General features: G+C 42.8%; 1 protein-coding gene across 4 annotated transcripts in view; it reads left to right on the plus strand.

Annotated features, from left to right (window-relative positions):
- The window catches only part of ST3GAL6 (ST3 beta-galactoside alpha-2,3-sialyltransferase 6), an 85,901-nt gene that overhangs the window by 57,182 nt on the left and 14,138 nt on the right, over positions 1-14,581 (plus strand). The gene's annotated exons all lie outside the window — the stretch shown is intronic.

The raw sequence follows: 14,581 nt of genomic DNA on the forward strand, positions 1-14,581 counted from the left end.
ACTACAAATATAATTTAGACATTGCATAATTGTTGGCTCAAAATTGCAGACAGTTTTGATGACACACCATGCTAGTGCCAAGTCAGGGCATTTTTAACCCACAGTCATCTTTTCTAAGTTGTTGTTACTGAAGAATTAATTCATACTCCCTGTTGATCAGCTCATAGCCTCCCTCCATGGTCCCCGTACCTTCCCGTACACGCTCTAAATTGCTCAATCATGAGAATCTTTTCTGTTTCACTTGAATATTGAATTTCAGAAACAGCTCTCTTCCTTTTATTCAGAATTGTATTTGAAGGAAGTGAACGATGTGCTTAGACACACATTTTCTGGCAACAAAAAGCAGTTTAGTTTTTAGAAAATTTTGGTGTTCAGTTACCTCTTAGGAACTGAGTTGCCTAAGACAGACTTCTTAGCAAGTCAACTTATTTTACAGAGATGGGCTTATTTCCCTCAGTTTTAAACTGAATTTTGGAATTTAGCTGATTGTCCAGTGGGATAAAAAGGGTGACCAGCAGATGTGAGACCTCTATTAAAAAGGAAAATGGGAAGAATTCCCTTCTTATCCAGGAGAACAGAGGCACTTTTTGATACATACAGAAATGATGGTAGTGGACAAAAGTGTGAAATTGGAGATAGTTCACAAGACAGCGCTGGAGAAGCAGTGCCAGATTTTGTCTGAATTTATCTCTTTTTTCTCTGTCAGGGACCCAGATGATTGAGGTGTAATTTATGTAATAATGTTGATTCATTTCAGATTATACTTTTTATAATTTAAAATGATGCCATCAACGTAATCACTTTCAATTTTTATTGCATATCCATAGCAGCCATATATATTTTTTCCTGATGTTTATATAACTCTTATCTGTAGAGTATTGTTTTATGCCGACCTTTGGCATGTGTGCTTTTTATCAGTTCTCTCCAATGTTTACAACCACCCAGCAGAGTATGCTTGATGATCTTCATTTTTAAAATCGAGAAACTGAGGCTAGGCAAATCCATGTCGTTTGTTATAGTTGGTGAATGTCAGAGCCAAGATGTGAACCTGGATGGGTCTATCCAGGGCTGGATGTTTAAGAGTGATAGTGGTTATGTCTTAAATAACTGTAGCAAGTATCTGCAAATCTTTGAAAAACTCTTTGTCCCTGTAAATGTGAGATACTGTCAGGATTCTAGATAGTACGTGACTGGAGGTTTTGTTCTGGCCTGGTCTCTATCTCAGAACTGTTGTTAGTTGCTCAGTTGTATCTGATTCTTTGTGACCCCATGGACTGCAGCATGCCAGGCTTCCCAGTCCTTTACTAGCTCCTGAAGTTTGCTCGAACTCATGTTTATTGAGTTGGTGATGGTATCTAACCATCTCATCCTCTGATGCCCTCTTCTCCTTTTGTCTTCAATCTTTTCCAGCATCAGGGTCTTTCCAATGAGTTGGCTCTTCTCATCCGGTGGCCAAAGTATTGGTGCTTCAACTTCAGCATCAGTCCTTCCAATGAATATTCAGGGCTGATTTCCTTTAGAATTGACTGGTTTGATCTCCTTACTTTCCAAGGGACTCTCAAAAGTCTTCTCCAACACCACAGTTTGAAAGCACCAATTCTTTGATGCTCAGCCTTCTTTATGGTCCAACTCTCACACCTATGCATGACTACTGGAAAAACCATAGCTTTGACTAGACAGACCTTTGTTGGCAAAATGATGCCTCTGCTCTTTAATACATTGTCTAGGTTTGTCATAGCTTAAAATTCTCTATGCTTTATTTAGTTGCTTTCAGAGCCACTCTCTACACAAGTGTTCATCATCTGTATGTACCTCAGCCAGGCTACTTCCTCTCTTCTTGCTGACTTGGTCTGGCTCTTCCCCACACTTCCTCCTTTCTCATAGGGAGTGCCCCCCAACGCCCACCATCAACCCACATCAAGTTCTTAATGTCACCAGCACTGGGAGGGAGGCGGGTGTGGGTGGGGATGAAGGATTGCAAATCATGCTGATGGCACAAGGGTTCTTGGATCTGAACTTGTTAAGAGATGGAAGTCACATCAGTGTCCAGACAGAAACCATTCAGGTGTGGAGTGAATGGCGAATATCCCTGTTGGGGCCTCCCAGAGCGAGCACAGTGATGGGCTGGACACTCAGCACTGCTCAATTGCTTGTTTGATGTGTCCAAAGTTGGTCCCTAGAGATGTCAGAAGGAGTGTTTTGAAAGTAAATAAGAATATACTTTTGACAAAATTATCTTCTTTTACATATTGGCTTTTAGGAGGAGTTCACATGTAATAATAAATTTGACCTACATTCTAAGTTCGTCCTTCTACATTTGTCTGAAACCCACAGTACAACCCAAAGATCATAGCAGGCCTCAACCCATGCCCAAGTTTATATTTTAAGTAAACTCCAGCAAAGCAGAATACACTTAACTGCCAACTGCTGCCTCAGAGTCTCCTTAGTCTGTCCCTCGAGTGACCTTTATAGGGTTTTCATTTCTCCTCTTTGCCTGGGAAAATGCTCTAGAAGAAAGAGGTCTGAGAACAGTAGGTCTTCTCAGGCTGAGGATCTGGACCCCCTCTTAGTTGAGGAGTCCTCCCGGAGCCTGCTCTGTGGACCTGGGAGCTATGGCCAGCGTGCTTTAGGAGGGGTCTGTGGGTGCACTCTTTGTAGGATTCTGTGAGTCAGAGAGGAGAGGGGCTCAGGTGGAGAGAGGCAAGAACCTCCTTTTCAAGTCCCTTCCCCCTTTGGCTTTTCCATTCACCCTCTGTCCTATTTGTCCTTCCAGAAAGCTTCAGATACTTTTTCATTGTTTCAGATCTGAACTCTTAACTTACCCCATGTAGCAAGCACGATCTCTTAGTTGGGGTAGATTTCTTTTTTGTTTTTTTGGCTACTCTACCTGGCTTGCAGGATTTTGGTTCCCCAGGGAGGGATTGAACTTTCACCCTCTGCAGTGCAAGCACTGTCCTAGGGACATTCTGGGATGGATTGCACTGTGAATGAGAAAACTCCAAATATCAGTTCCATTTATACGATATAAATTTTCCTCTTTCTGACAGTTGGCATGTAAATGAAGTCTGCATGTAAGCATTCTCAGACCAGCTCAGTGACCAAGGCTTCTCCGCTGTGACTGTTATTCCTCCCTATGGTCCATTCTGATGGTTGGACTTTGACCAGTCATATGCACATTCTAGCCAGTAGAGGGGACAAAGGAGGAAGGGCATGCCCCCAGCCATTGAGACTTCCCTCCTTCTTTAAGGCCATTTCCCCAAAATTACATACATCCAGTGATGTGCTGGAGCTAGTTGGTACCAACCTGTGATAGCTGGCATTCTTCGCAACTCTGTGTCCAATGCCGTCAAGGTGGAAGATTGAAGATAGCCATGGTGGGAATGTATACCGTGGAAAATGGCAATGCTACAAACCAAGGCTCCCCATCATCTCCCTGTCTCCCAAAGAGGACTAATCGTTAAAAAAAGAAAGACAAAAAACCTTGCTGGCAGCCACCAATCATATCCCACTGGCTAGAGGTATAATCACAGGGCCACACCTCGCTGGGAGGTGGACTGGAAAGTGTAGCCTCTATTCTAGGTGGCTGTGTGCCCACCTAATGAAACATAATTATTGAGTGGCAAGTAACAGTCTTTGTCAGTGTTGTCTACCATTTTCTGTTTCTGTGCCTGGAAATATTCAAGATTCTAAAGTCAGTTATATAACACTATACCAACCTCGCTCACTTGAAGCAGCCAGTTGTGGTTTGTCTCTTGGAGATGGAAGCTGTTGAAAAATGTTGATGTCGCAGATCATTCGGAGGTGGAGTTTCTTACAGAGGTCTTTTTTATGCCATCTTTGTAGGTAACGTGAGTAAAGTAACTCAGTGAGCCAGATAAGCCTTTTTCTAAATTTAGTACCATGAAGAACTTGGGCCAGAATTAGAGGGCAGGGAACAGGAGTGTGTGTTTGGCCATAACTCTGTGTGGAAGACCCTTGGAGTTGTAACAATTCCATGCTTGTTCTTTGTTCCACCTCCATGTTTCCCTAACCTCTTTGCCCCCACCACTAACACTGCTCCCCACCAACCTGTTCTTTTCCAGAGTTTTTTGGTCACTTAGCAAAAATTGTAATAATTGGCCTCTCCTCTTCAAATTATATCTATTATATTTTCATTATATGAAAAGATTTCATTTTAGAAAAAATATTCATTCTAGAAAATTGCCTTTCTCCATGATTTTGTGACAGTTCTGTTATTCCTGTGAAAAGATGAGAACACACAATAGGCCATTTGCATCCCCCATTCTTATTTTATTTGTTTATCTTTTTGGTATGTGGTTTTTTTATTGAAATATAATTGCTTTACAATGTTGTGTTTCTGCTACACAGTATCGTGAGTCAGCTATATGTATACATATATCCCCTTCCTCTTGAGTCTCCCTCCTACCCTCTGCCCTATTCTGCCTCTCTAGGTCATCACAGAGCACCGAGCTGAGCTCCTTGTGTTATACAGCAGCTTCCCACTAGCTATCAGTTTTATCCATAGTACTGTATATATGTCAACACTGTCTGTCAGTTTGTCCCCGCCCCCCGCCACCCCCTTGCTGTGTCCACAAGTTCATTCTTTACATCTGCACATCTGTTCCTGCCCTGCAAATGTGTTCATCAGTACCATTTTTCTAGAATCCATATATATGTGTTAATATACGGTGTTCGTTTTTCTCTTTCTGACTTCATTCACTCTGTATGACAGACTCTGGGTTCATCCATATCACTTCCACTGACTCAACTTCATTCATTTTTATGGCTGAGTAATATTCCTTTGTGTGTATATATACTGCACCTTCTTTATTCATTCATCTGTTGATGGACATCTAGGCTGCTTCCATGTCTTGGCTATTGTAAATAGTGCTGTAATGAACATTGAGGGTACATGCGTCCCATAGGTTTTTGGTCATTGTTTTTGTTGTCATTTATTTCTATGTATTTTTATTTCCTACTTAGTCTCTGTAGTAATCACTTGGTTATTTAGCAGTGCATTGTTTAGCCTCCATGTTTTTGTATTTTTTATAGTTTTGTTCCTTAGATTAATTTCTGATCTCATAGTATTGTGGTCAGAAAAGATGCTTGATACTGTTTTAGTTTTATTAAATCTTCTGAGACTTGATTTGTGACCCAAGATGTAGTCTATCCTGGAGAATGTTCCATGGCACTAGAGAATGTATTCACTGCTTTCAGGTGGAATGTCCAAAATTATCAATTAAATCTATCTAGTCTGTTGAGTCACTTAGAGCTTGTATTTCTTTCTTTATTTTGTATGGATGATCTGTCTGTGGGTGTAAGGGGGGTGCTGAAGTCCCTCACTATTATTGTGTTACTGTTGATGTCTCCTTTTATGGTTATTAGCATTTGCCATATGTATTGAGGTGCTCCTATGTTGAGTGCATAAATATTTGTAATTATTATGTCATCTTCTTGGTTCGATCCTTGAGGTATGTGTATCCTTGAGGTATGTGTTTTTAATGGAAGGTTAGTAATCTTGGGCTTTCTCCTTTATATTCTTCCTGGGTTTCTCTCCTGAGCAGTGGTCCAACAGGTTGGGATGGGGTGAAGGTTGAGGTTGCTGAACCATTCCCTGAAGAATCCCAGTTACCTGAGCTCCCTGTCCCTGTTCAGTTGTGTGGACTGGGTCTGTGCTGTGCTAAGTCGCTTCAGTCCTTTCTGACTTTTTGCAACCCCATGGACTGGAGCCTGCCAGGCTCCTCTGTCCATGGGGATTCTCCAGGTAGGAATACTGGAATGGGTTGCCATGCCTTCTTCCAGGGGATCTTTCCCACCCAGGGATCGAACCTGTGTCTCTTGCATCTCCTGCATTGGCAAGTGGGTTCTTTACCACAAGTGCTGCCTGGGAAGCCTGTGGACTGGGAGCCAGACCCAAAAGCATAGTAAAGTCACAGAGTGGGTCAGAGGCAGGAAGGATGGAGATCACTAGTCCAGTTCCCTCATTATGAAGATGAGAACACTGAGGTCCATTAGAGGTTAGGAGGTCTCTACACTTGTACTCCTCTCTATTTCCTCCCTCTGCATTTTAACAGAAGACTCCACAATTAATGTCTTAGACTGAGCATCATCTGAAGAGGTAAAGGAAAGAAAACACTGTAACTGTGAATTCTGTTTGATATATTCTTTAGAATTTCCAGGGCTGTAAGCAGTCCCCCACCATTATTTAATGTGGCTTCTGTCTTTATCCTTAACCTCAAACCATTTAGAAAAAAAATATTTAAGACTGCATTGGGTCTTCGTTGCAGCATGTGAGATCTTCTTGCATCATGCAGGATCTTTTGTTGTGGTGCACAAGCTCTCTGGTTGCAGTTCATGGGGCTCCAGAGATTGTGGGCTTAGTAATTACAGTATTCAGGCTTAGTTGCTCCATAGCATGTGGGATCTTAGTTCCTTGACCAGGGAATTGAACCTGTGTCCCCTGCATTTCAAGGCAGATTCTTAACCACTGGACCACCAGGGAAGTCCTGACCTCAAACCATTTTTAATATTTTCATAGGGTTAAACTAAAACATCTCTATGTTACATATATATAATCACAAGGGATTTGATTGATACCTGAATGGTCTAGTGGTTTTCTCTTCAATTTAAATCTGAATTTTGCAATAAAGTGTTCATGATCTGAGCCATAGTCAGCTCCCGGTCTTGTTTTTGCTGACTGTAAGGAGCTTCTCCATATTTGGCTGCAAAGAATATAATCAATCTGATTTTGGTATTGACCACTTGGTAATGTTCACGTGTAGAACAGTCTCTTGTATTGTTGGAAGAGGGTGTTTGCTGTGACCAGTGCGTTTTGCAGAAAGTGAAGAACTAAAGCCTCTTGATAAAAGTGAAAGAGGAGAGTGACAAAACTAGCTTAAAGCTCAACATTCAGAAAACTAAGACCATGGCATCCGGTCCCATCACTTCATGGTAAATAAATCGGGAAACAATGGAAACAGTGACAGACTTTATTTTGGGGGGCTCCAAAATCACTGCAGATGGTGACTGCAGCCATGAAATTAACAGATGCTTGTTGCTTGGAAGAAAAGCTATGACCAACCTAGACAGCATATTAAAAAGCAGAGATATTACTTTGCTGACAAAAGTCCTTCTAATCAAAGCTGTGGTCTTTCCATTAGTCATGTGTGGATGTGAAAGTTGGACTGTAAAGAAAGCTGAGCGCTGAAAAATTGGTGCTTTTGAACTGTGGTGTTGGAGTAGACTCTTGAGAGTCTCCTGGACTGCAAGGGGATCCAACCAGTCCATCCTAAAGAAAGTCAGTCCTGAATATTCATTGGAAGGTCTGATGCTGAAGCTGAAACTCCAGTACTTGGCTACCTGATGCAAAGAACTGACTTATTCGAAAAGACCCTGATGCTGGGAAAGACTGAAGGCGGGAGGGGAAGGGTCTGACAGAGGATGAGATGATTGGGTGTCATCACCAACCTGATGGACATGAGTTTGAGCAAGCTCCAGGAGTTGGTGATGGACAGGGAGGCCTTGTGTGCTGCAGTCCCTGGGATTGCAAAGAGCTGGACACAACTGAGTGACTGAACTGATGTTGCATGTGTAAATTCATTGAAATAGAACTATATTCAAGTTTTTTCCTCTTAAATGATCTGGATAGAATCTTCTCTGAATAGATAGTACTGAAAAAGTTTTCTCAACTGTCGTCCTAAAGATCATGCACAGTAAATATGTCAGTTGGCCTTCTCTGTAATTTCACCTCCAGCCAGAGGATCCTAAATGTGGGAAAGAAAAACAGTCTCAAAGAAATGTTGAGAAACCATTTTTTTTTCCCCTTAAGGTGAAACTGACATAAGGTAAATGAACCATTTTAAAGAGAACAGTTCAGTGGCATTTATTAAAGTCACAATATTATGCAGCCACCACCTCTAGCTAGTTCCAAAAAGACAAACCATTTTAAAACAAGTATTAGAGTAACCTTTTGTGTTTGCTTTGTTTTTTCATGTTCCTCCTTTTATGGGAATACTCAAACTAGCTGTCTGGCTAGAACTTCGGCAGCGGAGAAGTGACAGGAATAATGGGGTGACAGATGAGAAGGACAGAAAAGGATAGGTTAGGAAACAGTTTTTTATTCTTTTGTGAGGGAGTGGGGAGGGCAGGTGGTGGCATGGTCCATCTAAAATAGAGGAGACAGCATAGTGAAAAATTGCTAGAGCCAGCAGGTCAGTTGTAACTTTCCTGTGATCTTGGGCAAATTTCTGAATTTCTGAACCTTGGTTTCTTATAAAAGAAGAGGCAGAACTGCATATGCACATTATACCAGAATCAGTTCTGCTAGTTAATCGTTAAGTGAGGGTGAGCATTATGCAATAGTTAAGTCAGTGTAACCACTGGAAGAAACTGCGTGAAGGGTACGCAGGACTTCTCAGTAGTATTTTTGCAACTTACTGTGAGTCGAATTAGTGGGTTGCCATTTCCTTCTCCAGTGCATGAAAATGAAGTTGCTCAGTCTTGTCCGACCCTCAGTGACCCCATGGACTGTAGCCTTCCAGGCTCCTCTGTCCATGGGGTTTTCCAGGCAAGAGTACTGGAGTGGGATGCCGTTGCCTCCTCCGTATTTCAAAATAGAAAGCTTAAATTGAAAACATATGACCACCTGAAACTTGTAAATGAATGTTCATAGCAGCATCATTCATAATAGCCCCAGAGTGGAAACAGTCGAAATGTCCAGCCTCTGCTGAATGGATAAATTAAATGTACATCCACATGATGCAATATAATTCAGTCATAACAAGCAGTATAGTACTGATTCATGCTCTAGCATGAAGGAACCTTGAAAGTGTTTTGCTCAGTTCAGTGAAGGAGATCAGTCACAAAAGATCACATACTTGTATGACTGCATTTACTATACGTGACTACCATTTCCAGGTGGTGCAGTGGCAAAGTAATCCACCTGCCAATACAGGAGATGCAAAGAGATGAGGATTTGATCCCTGGTTTGGGAAGATCCTTGAATAGGAAATGACAACCCATTCCAGTATTCTTGCCTGGAAAATTCCATGGACAGAGGAGCCTGACAGGCTACAGTCCATGGGGTTGCAAAGAGTTGCTCACGACTGAGCTCAAGAGCATATCAACATGTCTACTGTACAGGAAATGGCCAGACTAAACAAATCAATTGTAGATAGAAAGATTAGTTGAGCCACTGACAAGGGTGAGGGTGGCAGTGGAGTAACCCCTACTGGCTGTGGGGTGTCTTTGTGGGGAGATGAAAATGTTCTGGGTTGGATAATGGTGATTGTGGCACAGCTTTGTGAATGCTAAGAACCTGCTGAATTTTATTATTTAAAAGGGTGAATTTTGTGGCCTGTGAATTATATTTTAATTAAAAAAAAAAACAGTTTTAAAAAGGAGGGGGGATGGTTGAGGTGTCCTCTAGATTCCTTTCCAGCTGCTTTGTTCAGAGGGCACAGTGATGCCCCAATTAGAACAAATGTTTAGGAATAACACACTGTAGTTCTCGTGCCGTATTTGCCCTGTGCTGTCACTGTTGATTTCTCAGGACTCTAGTTTCTCATTATTCTCCAAAGCACAGCTTGTGCAGGATTTATATATTTATAAATAAATATATTTATTTATATTTTCATAAATGTTAGTAATTGAAGATATTTTAAGGGAATTGCATCACAAAGAAGCGGTACTTAGAATGTGCCCATGTAATGAGGTCCTGACCCTTCCTGGCTGTCCGTGGAGCTCCTTAGCATCTGCTTGAACCCTGGCCCTGAGGGCTGTTCCCTTTTCCTCAGTGGGAGTGCCTCCTTCCACAGCCAGAGCGGTGGAAACCCTGAATTACAGAATCTTAGCCCTCACTTAGAATATATGAGCCAGATCTCCACTCCCAACCGTCACCTTCGCATTCTGCAAAGAGCGCCTGAGTCCTGCACAGGTGGTTCTAGAGTAACTCAACATAAATATCTCACTTAATGGAAGCACTGTGTTAAGTCAGTTGCTTGTTAAACAGATGGGGAATTTGTGAAAGTTTCCTAGTTGCTCAGTTAGGCAGAATGAATTATGTCAGCATCAGCAGAGCTGGGTTAGATTGGCAGTCAGGACAAGAACATGGTCTTTGACAACTTAAGATGTCAGCAGTGTATTTATTAAAAAAAAAAAAAAGCCCAAGCTCTATAAGAAATATCAGTGTCTGCTTCACTGCTCTGGACATCTTCCAGTCTCACAGTATCTTTACATGGCAGCATTTTCAGCCAGGAGGAAGACTTGAGACTGAGGGGAGGTTGATATTCTGCTTCAACAAAGTGAACCATACATGGCAAAGAGAAACATAAGTGTGTTTTATAGCAGCTACTGTGGTCAGATGTTGGATGGAGAGAGACACAGAAACCATGGTACACATGCTAGGGGTAATGGCTCCATACAGCATAGATCAGCAACATTTCAGACCTCGGTAAGGGGGCTTCCCTGGTGCGCTAGTGGTAAAGAATCTGCCTAACAATGCAGGAGGTGCAGAAGATGTGGGTTCAATCCCTGGATAGGGAAGATCCCGTGGAGGAGTAAATGGCAACCCACTCTAGTATTCTTGCCTGTAAAATTCCATGGATAGAGAAGTCTGGTGGGCTACATCCGTGGGGTTACCAAGAGTTGGACTCGACTGAGAGACTGAGCACGCACACAGACCTCAGTGATTTCCTTACTTCATGAAAGGGCATACTGAGACCCAGGAGGTTCCATCACAAGACCAGGGTCCCAGAGATGCTTACTGGGGGGTTCAGAGCTAGCAGTGAGCCCTCCACCCCGGCCCACTGCACAGGCTTGCAAGTGACACTGTTCCTAAGAGTGATCTGAACTCAGCAGATGTTTATTATATCCCATATCTAAAGATGTGTGGGTTAAGGTCCACAGATTTGTGGATCCGGCTCGTAGGGCAGCCATGTATGGCTGCACAGACTGGAGTGCATAATCCCAGGGGGTGCTGACATGCACATGTAGTTGTCTGGATGGTACCTTTGTATTTGGACTGTGTGCCACCTTACATCTGTGTGCACTGGCTCTGGTTACAGGATTGAATCTGTGGCTCAGTGATGTCAGGGCAGCTTCTTGGTGGTTCTCTCTGTCTTTCTCTCTCAGGTTTGAGATGACTACAGCTGCGCTAGCCTTATCATGTGTCAGTATCTAAGTGGAAAGGAAGGGATGGCTAGAACGAAACTGTTCTTTTCAAACCATTCTCTTCCTGGGGGTAAAGGGTTTCCCAGAGCATCTAACAGATTTCCCTAATATCTGATTGCCCAGGGATGGGTCACATGGCCACATCTACACCAACCTTGGCACAAGAATATACTCACCACTGTTAGGCTTGTGAAAGCAAGGCTCTGCCAGCAGGCACAGGGGTAATGGGAATATGACATGTGGGATCTGCCAAAGATTGTTACATTGAAGATGGAATGATACATTTTAATGTATATGATGCTGCTGAAGGGACAAATGAAGATCGTAAAGCATTCAGAAAAGACAGATCATAGATCACGGGAAGTGGACAGTTCAAATTTACTTCCCCTACATTGATGGCTGATGTTTCACTGCATAATTTAGTAACTTTTCTGGATTTGCCTGACTGATTGAGAAATATGTCTTTTACCTACAGGAAGTGTAAGCTCTTACCATTACTATCTCAGCAGTTTTCTAGGTTTTTCATTAACAAGTTCAAGCAGTCCGGAATTATTTTGTTTTCTGGGTAAGCAATTTGGAGGCACATGGATTTCTCTGTTTCCAGGGTAGAGGAAGGAAGAACAGATATCTGTTTCTCCAGATACAAAGTCACGCTTAAAGTGACAACCAAAGCAGTTTCTGAAATGTACAACTTGTGAATCAGGAAATTTCAGATTAGAGGATGCAGAAATATAAATGATGCTGTTCTTGCCCTTTAGGGACTCACAGTTCACTGCAGCTGTTTGTGCATGGTGTGCCCAGTCGTGTCCGACTCTGCGGCCCCAAGGACTGCAGCCTGCCGGGCTCCTCTGGCCATGGGATTCTCCAGGCAAGAATACTGGAGTGGATTGCCATTTCCTCCTCCAGAATCTTCCCGACACAGGGACTGACCCACCATCTCTTGCATCTCCTGCATTGGCAGGTGGATTTTTTAACTACTTGCACAGCCTGGGAAGCCTGTGTTAATTAAATAACGTAAAGTAAAGAGAGTCACCCAAAGGTCACTGAAAGTTATTGATTCATGCCACGGAAACAAGGGAGGCCAGGAGCCCAGGCCAGAGGATGAAGCCATGGATAGGGTGAATCACTCCTTTGATAACATGAGGTTGCCTTCTGGGGAGAGAGGGAAGCAGTGAGTAACAAGGTGTGTGGTTCAGACTGTACCTGTTCCATTGTGCATTTCCTAGTGTCACGGGGGCATTGTGAGTCTCCGCTGCAGAGAAGATGTTATTGCCAAAGAGTAGTCTTAGGCACATCCCTAATGAAATTTCTAGTGTTATACATGATACGATATTCCAAAAAAAAAAAAAAAAAAGTGTGGATCTTTGCCGTATCCCTTGCCGGGAGGAAAAGGAAAATTCCATTGATGAGGTTTGCTTTTAAAGACATCAGTAAACTTTTCCCATGGTGAAGGACCTTCTCCCATTCCACCTGCCCTCTGCAAAGCCAACAGAGAAGAAAACAGTGAAATTTCCAAAATGTGTGACCTTGGCAGTATAAAGCGTCTTTGGAACTGGAGTTCTCTTGGGTGAGACAGTGTCCATATGATTTCTTTCCATTTTTCCCAAGTGGAAAGAGGCTGAGAAGATTGGCTAGAAGAAATGACTGGGGAGGGGAGTGGCCTGCAGCCTTTTTTGAAGAAAAGAGGGTTAGTCTAGATGCCATACATTTTAGAAATTCCTCCTTCACCTCCACACAGGTGACCTCATAGGAATGGAGCGGTTATTCCCATCCTGTCGATTCCTAGCCACTCCCTCCCTGGTGCCCAGCCTTGCTTAGTGTTCTGAAGGGGAGGTGAAGCCAGTGTCTGGAGTTTCAGCATCTCACTTGCGTTACTGGCCCTGAGGTTATGGAAGGAAAAGCCATGCAAGCTGTGTGTGTAGGAGCTGCTTCCTGCCATGGAGCCCTCATGGGCTAGATCTGCCAGGGAGGATGGCCGCAGACCCAGAGAGGACGGGGTTGACCAGGGAGCAATCCCATCTTCTCCAGGCCACCTGGCTGCAGAGCACTGTGCACAGAGTGGTTTCCTGGGATTGGGGGTTATGTCAAACTTGTATGTTAGAGCAACTAGAAATGTTATTTTAATAGTTGAAGGCAAGCAGATTTCGAAAAGAAACATCTCTAGAAAGTTGAAGGTGTAAAACCATCAAATATAAGTAGATGAACTAAACAAATTCTCAGTTGAAAAGGTACATTTACATGTGTAGGAATGGGTATCTTGTCTCCTCTTAATCCAACAGGGCCAATGCCTGGCTCCTTTCGGTAGTTCTGTACTGCTGTGTTCTCTATGTTTAAGAATTCTACAGCGTTTATGCAGCTTTGCTACTATTAGTTTCCTGAAGCCCTTAGGATCCGGAGTTCATCTGGTCTGCTGATTTCATGGTGCTTCGAGAAACAGTTTTTTCCTCATATTTCCACATCATGAGGGCCCTGCAAGGACAGTCTCAACAGCCTTACCCTCTGAAGTTTTGTCCCTGGGAGGAGAAGGACATTATCTTTTGTCATTTCTCCAGGCCTAGCCGAGTGGTGGTGAGAGCTTGGAGCCCGATGGGCCAGGCCATGTTTTTTTTTGTTTGTCGGTTTGTTTTCAGTTAGTTTTTATTAGAGTGTGCTTGATTTACAATGCTGTTAGTTTCAGGTGTTCAGCAGAGTGAATCAGTTCTACACATACCCTCTGTTTTTAGATTCTGTTCCCATATAGGTCAGTAAAGAGTGCTGAGTAGACTTCCCTGTGCTGTGTGGTAGGCCCCTTATTGCTTACACGTTATTGCTGTTCAGCCTCTAAGTCATGTCTGACTCTCTTGCTCCCAGTATTTCCCCCTTCTGCCAATAGTTTATTTTCTACATAGGTTCATTTGTACCATTTGTTTACATCCCGTATGCGAGTGCTACCATCTGATACTTGTCTTACACTGACTTACTTCACTCAGTAGACAATCTCTAGGTCCATCCATGTTGCCACAGATGGAATTCTTTCTTTTTTTTTTTTTGGTTGACTAAAATTCCACTGTATATATGCAGCATATTGTCTTTATCCATTTCGCTGTTGATGGACGTTTAAGTTGCTTCCATATCCTGGCTGTTGTAAACAGTGCTGCAGTGAACATTGGGGTGCATGTATCTTTTCAAATTATGGTTTTCTCCAGACATATGGCCAAAAGTGGGGTTGCTGAATGATAACAGTAGCTCTATTTTTAGTTTTTTAGGAAACCTCCATACTGTTCTCCATCAGTTTACATTCCCACCAACAGAGTAAGAGGATTCCCTTTTGTCCATATCTCTCCAGCATTCATTGTTTGCAGATGTTTTGATGCTGGCCATTGTGGCTGGTGTGAGGTGATACCTCACTGTAGCTCTGATCCTTTCGCTAATA

The sequence above is a fragment of the Budorcas taxicolor genome, chromosome 1 (assembly GCF_023091745.1).
Source record: "Budorcas taxicolor isolate Tak-1 chromosome 1, Takin1.1, whole genome shotgun sequence".
In the NCBI taxonomy this organism is placed as follows: domain Eukaryota; kingdom Metazoa; phylum Chordata; class Mammalia; order Artiodactyla; family Bovidae; genus Budorcas; species Budorcas taxicolor.